Source organism: Nelumbo lutea, chromosome 1, assembly GCF_056320005.1.
Source record: "Nelumbo lutea isolate HS-2025 chromosome 1, American lotus-T2T, whole genome shotgun sequence".
NCBI lineage: Eukaryota > Viridiplantae > Streptophyta > Magnoliopsida > Proteales > Nelumbonaceae > Nelumbo > Nelumbo lutea.
In genome coordinates this window covers 10,155,777-10,169,456 of record NC_142684.1, presented here as the reverse complement: position 1 = coordinate 10,169,456, position 13,680 = coordinate 10,155,777, and the positions used below count along the sequence as shown (strand labels likewise).

Here is a 13,680-nt window from a genome sequence, read left to right as displayed (position 1 = left end):
CAAATTGAACCTTAATTTTAAAAAATATAAATATAAATATATACAAAATACAAGGCTTTGCAAATTGTATTTATACTCTTTTCAAACTAACCCACAAGATGATTTTTTAGGTGGTCGGCTAAAATAGGCCAAACGGTTTTGGGATCTTTCTGGTTTGAATGATCAGTCGACTGGTTGAACCGTGTCTAAATCTGGTTGTCGAAACTCGAAACGGTTTCGTTTTATGTTTTTTGCCTTTTACGGGAGATTCGCCCGGGTCAACGATTCTGTTTAATGTCTGATCAAAGCCCATCTCCATCTCCGTCCAGTATGGGTTCGGACTTCGGATCAGCTATCAATACACGGTACTAAAAAGTCCCAACCGTACATCGGGAACATCCTCAATGAATGACAAAGAAATATTCCTAATGTGGGGCTTCAGTGGCATGTTGGGACAGGAATAGTAAAGACTCGTTGGTAACAGATCACTACTCGTCCTGCTTATCCCGAGTCCTGACTGTTCAGTCGGGTCTGCTACAGAAAAGGGAAAAAGAAGAAAAAGCGAAGAGGAAATTTTTTTTATTTGAATATTAAAAGAAAAGGATAGCCGACGAGGCCTACCAAGTACCAATGCATAGTTTTTGGGCCCACCTTTGTCTGAAGCGTGCTCGCGAGGCAGCTCGGCTGCAATGATGCTTGATAGAAATACCTGTTGAAAGGACACGTGGCACGTATCAAACTCGTGAAAAAACTTTACTGAGTTGTTTGGTCCACATCCGACGGTAGGCAGCATCCCTGCTTGATCTCTTTCAGAGGACGCGTCTCCAAGTTCTTTGCTTCCAAGCCACGTGTCCTCAAATTCCACGTATCTGTAACGCCATCAGCAGACTTTACAGCGGCACTCAAACACGTGGACTTGGTTGTGGACCAAACGACCATTCCACTGGCCCACCTTACATTAAAACTGGTATGAACGGGCCAGATGAAGTTAAGAAGACAAAGGATACCTTTTTGTGCGTCCCAGAAATCCACGCTGAAGGCAATTATTTGCCGTTGGATTAATTGATCAAGTTCGTAAGCGGTATGATATCGTCACACGTTGGAAACACCTTAAAATTATCTCGGCGAGAGGGAAAGGGAAGGAGAGGGTTTCGTCATGTCTGTTGTTGGTATAAAAGGACGGAACTCGTGTTCGTCACCTGCGTCATCTAGAGAGGTCTTGAAGTCCTTTGAGAGACGGAAAAAACTCATCTACACCATCGCTCTGGAAACCCTAACTCCATATCCTACCCATGTCTCCATTTTCGCTCGAATGCCCCCCCAGCCTTTCAGAACCCTATTCTGTAGATAGTAATCTGTTAATCACGGCCTCTGAATCTCTAGCTCTCTTTTCCGGCTTTGATAGCTCCGGGGGGAACTCTAATTTTCTCTGGGTTTCTTTTGATTCATTTGTTTCGAAACCCTAATTTCTTCATCAGAACTCTGGTATTTTTTTTGGCGACATCGAGTGTGGTGAGGCTACAAGGTTACCGAGTCCTTCTTAGGTGTTTTTTGCCCGAGTCTGTTGAGCCCTATTTATTTTCTGTAGGAAAATCTAATTGGTTTAGACGTTTCTCTGTAACCCTAGTCTTGAATCCTTGCAAGGCTAGAGATTTGTTATCTTAGTTTCAATCTGGCAAATAGAACTGATGCTTCTAGTCTTCGGAGGCGTTTGCTCCAATACACAATAACACAACTGTGGCTTGTTTGATATCGGGCTAGAAATGGTTGGAGGTGGAAGCAGGATGGACGATGGGCCCTTGGGGATAAGCAATACGAACGTTTTCGCTGCTCTCGAAAGCCTTAGGAGAAAGAAGAAATCTGACAAGGAGCATGGGTCGTCGAAGAGCAAGGGATCTTCCAAAAACCAGGCCAAGGAACCTGACCCCAGGTTTACTCGACGCCGGCGCCTCTGACGGTTAAATCTTTGGCCGATGTTGATGATGATGACGATTACTATGCAATAACAGCTCCGCCTAGTGCTTGGGGTTCAACACAACCACAACAAAGTAAGGATAGTTCAGCTCCCGTTGAGGTGTGTAGTTCGATCAACTTTTTACCTTTCTGTTTCCTTCCAGAGATATGCTTTTTGGGCGATGTTTAATTCAGTTTTACTGTTGTGACGGATTTGTTATGGGGGTACATTATTGATTCATTTTCTGTTGAAACAGTCACTCTTTGATCTCAAAAACCTTATGTCAAGATTTTTCTTCAGCCTTATCTGCAAATTCTTGTCTGTTTACAATATGCAATACTAATATCTGATTTGGATATGTATATTTTAATGCAAGTAATTATTCCGATCTATGTGGTGGTATTGCATGCTGTTAAGGGTGACCGTGAACTTGTCTATGTAAAAGACGTTTGCATTGTAACAACTCGTTAATGAACCAGAAGAAACGGACGTTTACTTGTTTATTCTTCTATAAATGTTGTTCCTAGAAATGATTTTGATATCCAATACTGATTGGAACTCAATATTGATATTTCTGATATGGATGGAAAAAATTGATGCTTGTGATCATTATATCTCTGAAGAAGGCTGTTTTCTTGTTTGCATACGTCAGTTGTAAGTGCTGAACGAACCCACTTCTAATGAATACGTATCTTTAACCCATTTCACTATTTCCTAATCGGATCCAATATGGATAGTGTGATTTAAGTGTATCAAAATACCAAAACTCTAAACGACAAGAGAATGAGTGTGTTTATTTAGGGCAAACTAATGTTGCATTATAAGGATACGGGAGTCAGAATCCAACGCTTGTCCAAGAGTCTGGCTTGGCAAGATGAGAAAACATAGACTCACGAAAATAGTTCATATATGATATATCATCAAAGTAGTTCACTTCCTTACTAAGCGAGCAGAAGAAAATAGTTATTCTTTTATTTTTTTCTGAATTTTGACATTGTATGCCTGCAAAAAATGTTGACTTTGTTACTAAGCAACATTTGATATAAAAAAATTATAGTAATCTTGAACATTATCTGTACACTTAAGTCAAATAAAAAATGGAATGTTACGTTGAAGTGTCATTGAGAAAGGATTATTGGACTCTGATTGTCATGGGTATGCCATCTATTTAGGAAAATCCATGCAACAATGGTGCAATTGTGCATATTTGTTTTTCCTACATTTGTGGGATGATATTTGTGTTCTTGTGCTTATTTGGCATGTGATCCTAGCAAATGTAGTCTTGATGCAATGCATATACATAATAGTCATTTTATTGTTCAATGAGGTTAATGAATCATAAATGAGGGGAACTAATAAGTTTTGCAAGTTGTCTAATTTATTAAGGGTAAAGTCCATAACTATACTTTGTTAATCATAAAAAAGTATAAAATTATACTGAAAATATTCCGATTCGCAATGCAAAAGTAGCACAATCATAAACTCAGAAGTTACCCACTGTTATGGAGTTCTACATGTAGATTAACCTCTTTTATTTCCATTACTAAATTCCATGAAGGTGGATGACATAGACACTAGGTAGTACTAGTTTTTCCTACCACTTAGAAGCTATCATGCCTTCAAAAGTCACCGATTTTCTTTTATTCATTTCCAGTATTTTAGAACAAAACTAAGTAAAAAAAATGTTGTGTATCTTTATTTGGTGCCAAAACACTCTTAGACACCTATGTAAGAAAATAAAATAGTGAACTATTTAACAGCTTTCTACAATTGGTTAGCTCTCATCAAGGTGAATGGTTTTTCACCCTTTCTAATGGATATCAATCCAAGCAGTCTATGATGTAAATTTCACTTTGATGACATTAGAGTAGTAAATTTTAGAAGCTGAATTCTCTTGCAAGTTGCAAGTATTTACTGTACAAAATAGCTTTTTATAACTAGAATTTTTACCAGTTAATTAAAAAATGTTAGTTTAATGACATTTTATTTTTCCAGTGGATCATGATACATTGGGTGAATTTGTTTGGCCCAAATTTCAGAAGCTCATCCCAAATTATTGGCGCTTCACACAAAACTTAGTTTATCTGAATTTTCAGTTCTATAGGATCCATACAGAGTTGTGTTCTAAGATATTTATATTCTCTTATTTGGCTGTGAATATCAGAGAGGCCTTGTGTGCCAGTCTCCTGATTACCATAAACTTGTAGTCCTACGTTGTTTGTTGTGAATCCAAGCAGTCTATGATGTAAATTTCACTTTGATGACATTAGAGTGGTAAATTTTAGAAGCTGAATTCTCTTGGAAGTTGCAAGTATTTACTGTACAAAATAGCTTTTTATAACTAGAATTTTTACCAGTTAATTAAAAAATGTTAGTTTAATGACATTTTATTTTTCCAATGGATCATGATACATTGGGTGAATTTGTTTGGCCAAAATTTCAGAAGCTCATCCCAAATTATTGGCACTTCACACAAAACTTAGTTTATCTGAATTTTCAGTTCTATAGGATCCATACAGAGTTGTGTTCCAAGATATTTATATTCTCTTATTTGGCTGTGAATATCAGAGAGGCCTTGTGTGCCAGTCTCCTGATTACCATAAACTTGTAGTCCTACGTTGTTTGTTGTGAATTTTCCTACTGTTTGTGAGTGAAGTTGATCGATTACTCAATGACAAATACGGAAAAATTCGTAATTAATTCATTGATAAATCATTGTAAGTGGGAAGCCAACACAATGAGTGGTGGTGGGAAGCCAAGACAACATGTTTAAAAATGAGTGGTGGGAATGTAGACATTGAGATTGATAAGTGGGAAAACTAGAAAATATAAGGCTAGAAATGAGTTTTTCTCCATGAATCTAGGAGTAGTTTCAATAGGTAGTAAAATGAGGGAAAGTAGAATAAGGTTTGTTATGTTCAAAGAAGACCATTACAAAATCAGTAAGAAGTGATTTTCTACGAGTTTAGGGGCTAGAAGAGCAAGGGATAAAGACATGGGTTGAAGTATGGAGAAATCATTTAAGGGCATACAATGACAATTAGTAATTGTCTCCATATAGAACTCAATCTGATATGACATGTCTAGAAGCACCAACACATGGACCAATGAAAAGTTTTCATCATGTTTCGACATATTCAACAGGCCATGGGTGTGATTTGTTCTCAAAGATAGTCTATAGGTTTCTAAGGCTGTGCCCAACCTCGAACTAGAGTTGAAGGAGATAGTAGCCCTCTTATCCAAGGTTGAACTTACAAAACTAGGAGTTAAAGGAGATAGCAACTCTCTTATCTAATCTCAAAGCCTGCTGCCCAACCTTGGGTGCACTAGACAAAAGGATTTGAAAGTGGAAAATTGATGCTTCTCCTCTCTACTTTTTTAGAGAACAGTCTTAAAGACAAATGAATACAATTGAAGCCACCACAATGAGTTAGTTATAATGAACGCCACCTGAACTCTATCTCTCTCCAACACCATAAACACCCAAGATCTTCAACAACAAGATCAAGAAAGTTGAGCCAAACATATATGATACTAGAACATTTGTTGAATCCAAGCAACAAATATCTAAAATTGACTTGATGAGCTATTAGCTACAAAGTCCTAATTTTTTAAGTAGTTCAACAACCTTTGATTATTAGGACTTTTATAAGCATGTCACTTTTATGTTTCTCAATTAATGTGGAATGCAATAATTGGAAGATTTTGTAATGGTTCTCTTAAAAATTTAATATGAAGTTCAATGAACATTAAATAAACTTAATTGTTAATATATCTCAATAAGAACATGTCAAAGAACATGAAATAAGCTTTTTGGATTGGAATAGTGACCCAACCTACATTAATACAACTTTAATACATATCAACTTTAATACATATCAATAAGAGTATCTACAACTAAAACATCTTGAATATATTCAACGATTTAATATCAAAGAATGCAATAAACTTAACTATCAAATTGCAAATTTATTGTTCATTTGATTAATTGGTCAAGGTTAACCACTTTTCTATTATTAAAATTTGAAATCATAAAAGACATATAGGTATGTATTGTAATACCCTAATGGCCCATTTACTATAGATGAAACTTTACTTGAAGTCTCTGATTTAAGGTTACGGTTCATTTGTGGGGAGATTTTGGTGGGATTGGAAATGATGGGTATGGGAAAAGGCAAAACGGGTGGAAAATTTCATATTCCATTGCTTGGTTGCGAAAGGGAAAATAGTGGGAAAATCAACCCTAATAGCAATTTTTAATTAATTTATTAGTTATATTTTTATTAACCATCATTTCATATTCCATTAATTACTAATGTTTTAATGAAATAATTTTATTAGTTAATAAGAATTAATATTTTAAAATTTATTTTATTAATATTTATTAGGAATTAATAATATTATTTTTAGTATTAATTATGTTTTAATTATTTAATTATTTTTAATTAGATTTATAATAATAAAATCCTTATTGAGTTATTCATTAATTGCTTAGTTAATTCATTAGTAACTAGTTTTTGTTAATTTTAACTTGTAATTATTACATTTTTTTCTATTTTGTATTAAATTATTAATTGGATATTAATTATTTAAAATCTATAAGTAGTTAGTTTATTATTTTAATTAAATAACGTTTAAATTTTTTTAGTTTATAAGTTATAACTTGAATATTTGAATAATATTATTTATTTATAAATTGTTAAATTAGTTTTCCTTGATAAATTATTTCGTATAATATATTTTAATGAAATTATTAATTATAAAATAGTTATTTAATTAATAATATTTTATTGATTATTTTTTCATTAATTGATTATTTTTTCATTAATATTTTATTTTCTTTTTCATTAATATTTTATTTTATGATACTTATTAATGCTTTATTAAATAATTAATAATTTATGGGTTATGAATCTAGTAATAATTAATTATTTATTTAATAATTTAGTATTAATTGATTATTAAACTAAGGTTGATTTTCCCATTAGTTTCCCTTTTGCAACCAAAATATGGAACATGGAAAAATCCACCCACCATTCCATCTTTTCCCATCCCACTAAAGACTTCCCATAAACCAAACATAGCCTTAAATCAGAGTCTTCCAATTAATTCCAATTAATTTTGTTCTATAGTTGGCCATTAGGTTATTGCGTTACATACCTAAAGGTCTTTTATGATTTCAAATTTTATTAATAAAAAAGTGGTTAGACAAACATTGACTAGTTAACCAAGAAAACATCTCAAATGAAATTTGCATTTTATAGTTAATTATTTCATGCTCTGATACGAATTCATTGAATATATTGAAGATGTTTTAGTTGTGAATGAGGTTATTGATATGTACTAAAGTTGTGTTGATGTAAGTTGGGCCATTACTCCAATCCAAAAAGTTTATTTAATGTAAATTGACATGCTCTTACTGATATGCATTAACAGCTAAGTTTTTTATATGTTCATTGAATTTCCTATTAAGTTCGTAAGAGAATCGTTATAAAATCTTTCAATTATTTTATTTCACATTAGGACCTTGTAGCTAGTAGCTTATCAAGTCAATTTTGGGTATTTGTTGTTTGGATTCAATAAAGGTTCTTAATATGTTGGGCTTAATTTTCTTGACCTTGTTGTTGTAGATCTTTGGTGTTTAAGGTGTTGGAGAGAGAGAATTCAAGTGGTATTCATTATAAGTAACTATGTGTGGCTTCAATTGTTTTCCTTGTCTTTAAAATTGTTTTGTGAAAAGGTAGAGAAGAGAAGTTTCAATTTTCCACTTCCAAATCATTTTGTCTAACACCTAAGGTTGGGCAACCTCGGATAAGAGAGCTACTATCTTCTTTAATTCCTAGTTGTCTTAGGTTGGGCAACAACCTTAGAAACCTGTAGAAGAAATCACAGCCCTGCTCATTGAAAGCTTTTCATTGGTCCCACTATGTTGGTGCTGAGTTGTGTATGGAGACAATTACTAATTGTCTCTACGTATATAATAAGCATCAAAGGGCCCCTTGGACATGGTTGTAGAGGCCTTAACCTTCAAAGGGACCCTTTGACATGAACATGTAACTTATCTCTATATGTATTTGATGACAATGCAGCTTTAGTCATCTAGAGAATTGATTCTAAGAAATTGGTTGCTATTGAAGATGATTCTATTTTCGAGAAATAGGAAACCAATGACTACACCAAACATATTTGGTGATTTTCATTGACATGAACCTTTTTGGGTCAATTGAATTTGAATTTGTACAAAGGGTAGCTAGTTTTGTAGTTGATTTGTTATTGTACGGTCTTGTGGGGGATCAAGGTGTAGAAGGAAGATTCACTAGTGATCTAGTTGATTTCTTGCATAGAGGTGTAAATCAGGTTGTGTAGGGTTAGCGTGTGGCCCTTTAGAGGTCAGACATGGCATGGCCCATGTCGTGGGGCTTGGCGGGCCCGGGCTAGCCAAGCCATGAGAGGCATCTTTTTTAATAAAAATTGAAAAAATAATAATAAATTTATAATAAATTAAAAAATAGTCAAAGTTTTAAAAAACTCTTAAAATTTTATTTTATATGAAATTTTATGTTTTCAATATGTAATAATAAAATGAAATTAAAAAAATTACAATTTAATTGGAATAAAATTATAAATAAAAATGTATGTATATTATATTATATATACATGTATGTATATATAAAAACATGCATGATATGTGAAATATCATTTTATAGTTTTTTGCTATTTTAATGTTTTTAGGGTCATTATCTGTGATACAAATATGGACAAAAGATTTTGAAGAAGATGGCTCTCGAAGAAGTCAAGATTTTCTTGTATGCAACTAAAAGTCGAGATTACTTGTTTCTGATGGTATAAAACTTTGGTGTTTCAGCTAGTTGTAAGGGCCATTCTTGATCTAGACAAAGCAGAAACCTTTTTATGGTTCTTTTGGAAATTCGGGTCCATCTGGGGTGTAGGACATGTGTTTTAAGAGTGTCTTGTGGCTTATTCTGGTCCTAGTTGGTCTTACAAATCAGGAAGCTTTTCCCTTCCTACTACGGCCTAGATTGTTTTAGTTGCACACAAATGAAAAAAAGGCAGGTTGAATTTAACTCCTTGGTGCTCTAAAATTGTGTGAAGGGAATCAAAGTGGTTATGCGGAATTTGTCTCCTGATGTAATGACTGCAAGTTATTGCTCTCTATTTGTCTCTGTTTCAGTGTTTCAGTGCAAGTTATCACCATTGATGCACACCTTGTATTATTATTTAATCCTGAAAGCCGATATATATCTTACAATACAGTGTGACACATATTTGATGCTTTCAACCTTGATTGGAGAGTTGACATTGGCAATGTTGGACATGTTTTTTCATGGGCCCCACCTTATCTCTGGGGTGAAACTTGCTTACCAACATTTCTTCTATTAGAATATATATCTTTTGGTGTTTTCACATGAACAAATGTTTGATTGTGTAAGCTATTCATTTGCAGGTTTAATTTCTCCTGCTATATCCATGAAACCTAAACAAGCAGAGGTTTAGTGTCCTTGAACGGATTCTGCAAGTTTTTAGTCTTCCATTCAATATTTTGTACTTTTATATTTCTAAGTTCCATGCTAAGTAATTTGCTGTTGTTTTTTTTTTTTTTTGTTGCAGATTATGTTGAAGAGTCCTGCAGCCGGGGCAATTTGAGCAAGTCAAGTTTAGACTAAAGCCAGGTGATGATATCAGTGTTGGATCTCCTAGGTTCCTCTGAATATCAGTTTTGGTAATCTTGTACAGTCACAGTTGTAATTGATCTCTACTTCTAACCATTATAAATTGATACCTAGGATCAGTCGAAATTCACTGAATCCTAGAGTTTCGTCTTGAGTTATTATTTGTTCTTTCTCTTCCTTTTGTTTTCTCTCATCAAGGAGAGCTTGCAATCAGGTTTTATATTCTACTTTCTACTCTCGAACTTACGGTATTTATTGCTCAATAGTAATACAATCTAGGCATTTCTAACTTTATCAACTAAGATGTTCCAAGTCTTGTAGATGGTTTGGGACCCTGATACACCATGTGTCCCATGTGTCCCATCATTGGTTTGGCTTATTATTAGCCCATCCAATCTCTGAAGTTGGTCCCATTCAATATGTGTGCACATCTGCTAGACTGTTACAAACATCTCAAATTGTTGAACTGCCTAGATTGTATTCTGGATTATTTAACAACCCCCACCCAAATCTGAAATATTGCTTATTAATTCTGTTCTGGTATCTTGATCTGCAGTTGCCTAGGTGGTTTAACAACGATTGAAAGGATGGTAACCTCAACTAACCTTCAAATTCAGGTTCATTGTTGAGTACAAACCCCCCTTGTTGCATTCCCCAAAACATAGAACTCGTCACCCTCTGTTTTGCCAGCAATTCAACTAAACCATGACCCCATAATGATTTGTTTATATGCTTAGCAAATATTCATGGACAGATTGAACAATCTCTAGTCTGTGGGCAGAAATTACTTTTTATTCTTTCACATAAATATGTAGGCAGTCTGAATGTCTGACCATTCAATATCCATTCTTATTCTTGAGAAATCCTATACAGAATTAGCAGTTGGACATGTTAATGACGGTGATTTGATGGTTATTTTATTTTTCTTGTATTAAAATATAGAATGGAATCTGTGATTCATAATCTGTGGTCAAGGATACATTGATGATATCTAACCTTCTATTTGAACTCAACCTGATAGGATTGATGAGAACATGGATGACACTAGCAAACGAGAACATGGATTGATGAGAACTCAACCTCAATAGTATCTCATCCAATCGGTGGCTGATGATTAAGATAGTCGTTGTATTGATTGTATTCCTCATGATTTTCCTATTTTTTGGGGGCATAACATTATATCAAGAATAATTAAAAAGAAATAGAAAGAAAAGTGCCTTTTCAAAGGCCACGAGCCTTGCACCGTCAAGTGATGAAGTCTCATCCAACATTTCAAAAATTATATTTGCAGATTTGCGCTACCTTGTTGTACATAATATCATAAGCTTTTTGTGTGTATATACAATGAGAAGTCTACCATTATTCTTCCCTTATATTTTCTCAGGTAAGCTGTTGTTAGGATGACATGTCTTCATAGCTTCTTCTTCAGTTCTTTCTCGTTTGCATTTCGTCAGTGTGTTTGTGTTTTAAAATTGAAACAGAGAACAAAATTAGTATAAATTCATTGAGTGGTCTACTTCTTGGCATTCCATTTGCATTTTCTTGGCATTCCATTTGTTCTCATTGTAGTTTCATTTGAGTGCAATCTAGTCTACTTTCTTTATTTTGTTTCATCTTTTATTTTCCTTGACCTATACTGTAAACAAACTAACTCGTGCTAAAACTCAAAACTAAAATGAGCTAGAATTTGCAATCAATGGTCAATTTGATTACAAACATGGAAATGAGATCGCACAATAAACTAACAAGTAACAAGAGGGGACTAGGGATCTTCTTAAGAAGTAAGAGTTAAGAAGAAACAGATAGGCTCACACTTTAGTTTAGATTAACTCTTAGGCAAAAGTCACATATCCTAGATTCGCCCTTGACACATGAATATAATTCTCAAAAGATTTGACCCATGACCCTACAAGGATTTTGGTTTTGTATCAGGTTCGAGTTTAAAAAGAACCGATCCAAACATTACCAACTAAGATATTTATCACTGTTAATTATTCAATTTTCATGTTTAAAAGAATTGATATTTAGCCATCATTGTCAATTACTCAATTTTTATAACTCAATTTTCTCCTATTGTTGTTAGATTTGACAAGGGTCACCAATTTTCAAGAACCTACACCTAGCTATTTGTTATAATTTTATGTGGACACTTTAAGCCATGGGACTGCATGGTGCAGTAGCATAACTAGGGGTGCAAATGGATCGGATCATGATCCGATTCAATCCTATTTGATTGAATTTAGTTCACATTTGTTCAGATCTTCACATTGGATAATATGATCCGACCAGAAAGTGGATCAGATTAAGATCAACCTAATTACAAAGGGCTGGCAAATGGAGAAGATATGGGAAGATGATGAGGATGAAAACAGACTTTTGTAGAAGATGAGGATGAAAACTCCAATTTTCAGAAACAAACCTATGTTCCTTGTCTGCTAAGCACCTAAAACACATGAAAGGAAAAATGTTCTTGATAAAAAAAATGCAAAAATAAAACATGGATAATGTGCAAAACGGAATTCTGTCTCCTTGTCGTCTGAGAAGATGAAGACAAGGTTACCATCGCTAGAGAAGACAGATAATATCCTATCTCCTTGTCGTCTAAGATCTAAGATCAAAGTTGATGGAGGAAGAGAATGGTGTTTTTCGTAGAACAAAACACCAAATAGCATGAAAGCCTAAAAGGGGATGTGAGTATTTACTGGAGGCCGTAAACCTCGCTGGAGATGAAAGATAAAGTAGTTGAAGTTTGGACCATTGCAGAGGTGGGAGATGAGAACAGTCCACCCTCGACAAAGTTTTCTCACTCGTCATGCAACTTTTGTGTCTCACTGGGGTTGCACCTATTTGGTGAGACCCCGCGTCCATTATTTTGAGAATACTAATCCCATCTCATTGCATCATATCTCTCAAAACGAACATGAGAAAATAGAAATATTCAACAAATATTCTTATTTTCTCATCCATATTGCACGAACCAAACGGATTGCAAGGGAAATGTTCTAACCTCACCTCTAATCTTGCCTCCTTCACCCTCGCTTCCCCCCTCCTTCAATCCCTAATTCTTTCTCCCCTCCATTCTCCTCTACTGAACCTCTATCTCCTTTTCCTCTTATGCTCCCAACAGCTCTTCCACATCCCTCGTTTCCTTTTGCCCCTTCAACCCCGTCTACCTCATGTCCTTGTCTGCTCTCCCCCTTTTTCTGTGACTCTACTTTCAATACTTCTCGACAAAGGCAAAATAATCTCCCCACTCTGTTTTTTATTACTACCATATGTTTTAAGGGTTCAGTTTAATACATGTGTTGGACATAATTGGTAACCTAATTTTACATGTTCATATTTGTAGGTTTATTTGGAGTGAACCCATCTATAAATCCTTATCCACGAGTGCAAAATGTTCATATTTCCTGGAGTGAAACCATCTATAATTTCACATGTTCATATTGCCTGGAATTTGTAATAGCTTGGAAGCTGCTTTACATTGTGTACAGAATCAAATCAATGGTTTTGCATTTTGGTTGGTCCATCATCATCTAGTAAAATTTCAATTGTTAGGTTCCTCATTTTTCTAGATTCGTCGGTTCACATCATTGAACAACTGAAGCTGGATTTGGAAAAATATCAGGTACCCGTATCTTGGACACACAAGGACCTAAGTAAGACTATGAAGAATATCCTAAACCTGCAAGAGTGTTGCAATAAACAGCCATTTCTACTCAAAAGGAACTTATCTTTTCTCTCTCTCCCATTAACTCTTTTAATAATATATGTTTATTAATTATGCCATTAACTCTTTCCTTCCATAACTCATGCCACTACTTCTCTCTCATCTCAGTTACTTTATTAAATTGCATAGAATACGTTAACTTTATTTATATATCCATTTCAATTTAACTAGATTTTTATATATATTAGATATATTTGCATGGAACTACAATTATTATTAAAGATTAATTATATTGAAATTGGGATATTCCATGATATGTAATTGCACTAAATAATCTACTTCCATTTAAAATTATAATCCATTTATATTCCATTTGAAAAAAATAA

General features: G+C 34.2%; 1 long non-coding RNA gene across 2 annotated transcripts; it reads left to right on the top strand.

Annotated features, from left to right (window-relative positions):
- The first annotated feature begins 1,120 nt into the window (after positions 1 to 1,120).
- On the top strand, positions 1,121 to 11,155 carry LOC148873456 (uncharacterized). Of its 2 annotated transcripts, XR_016105842.1 has the most exons (4): positions 1,181 to 2,053; positions 9,399 to 9,442; positions 9,563 to 9,624; positions 10,646 to 11,155. It is a non-coding gene; the product is annotated as an uncharacterized LOC148873456 (long non-coding RNA). The 2 variants fall into 2 exon arrangements; XR_016105841.1 differs by lacking the exon at positions 10,646 to 11,155 and having other exon boundaries at positions 1,121 to 2,053; positions 9,563 to 9,851.
- The last annotated feature ends 2,525 nt before the right edge of the window (positions 11,156 to 13,680 follow it).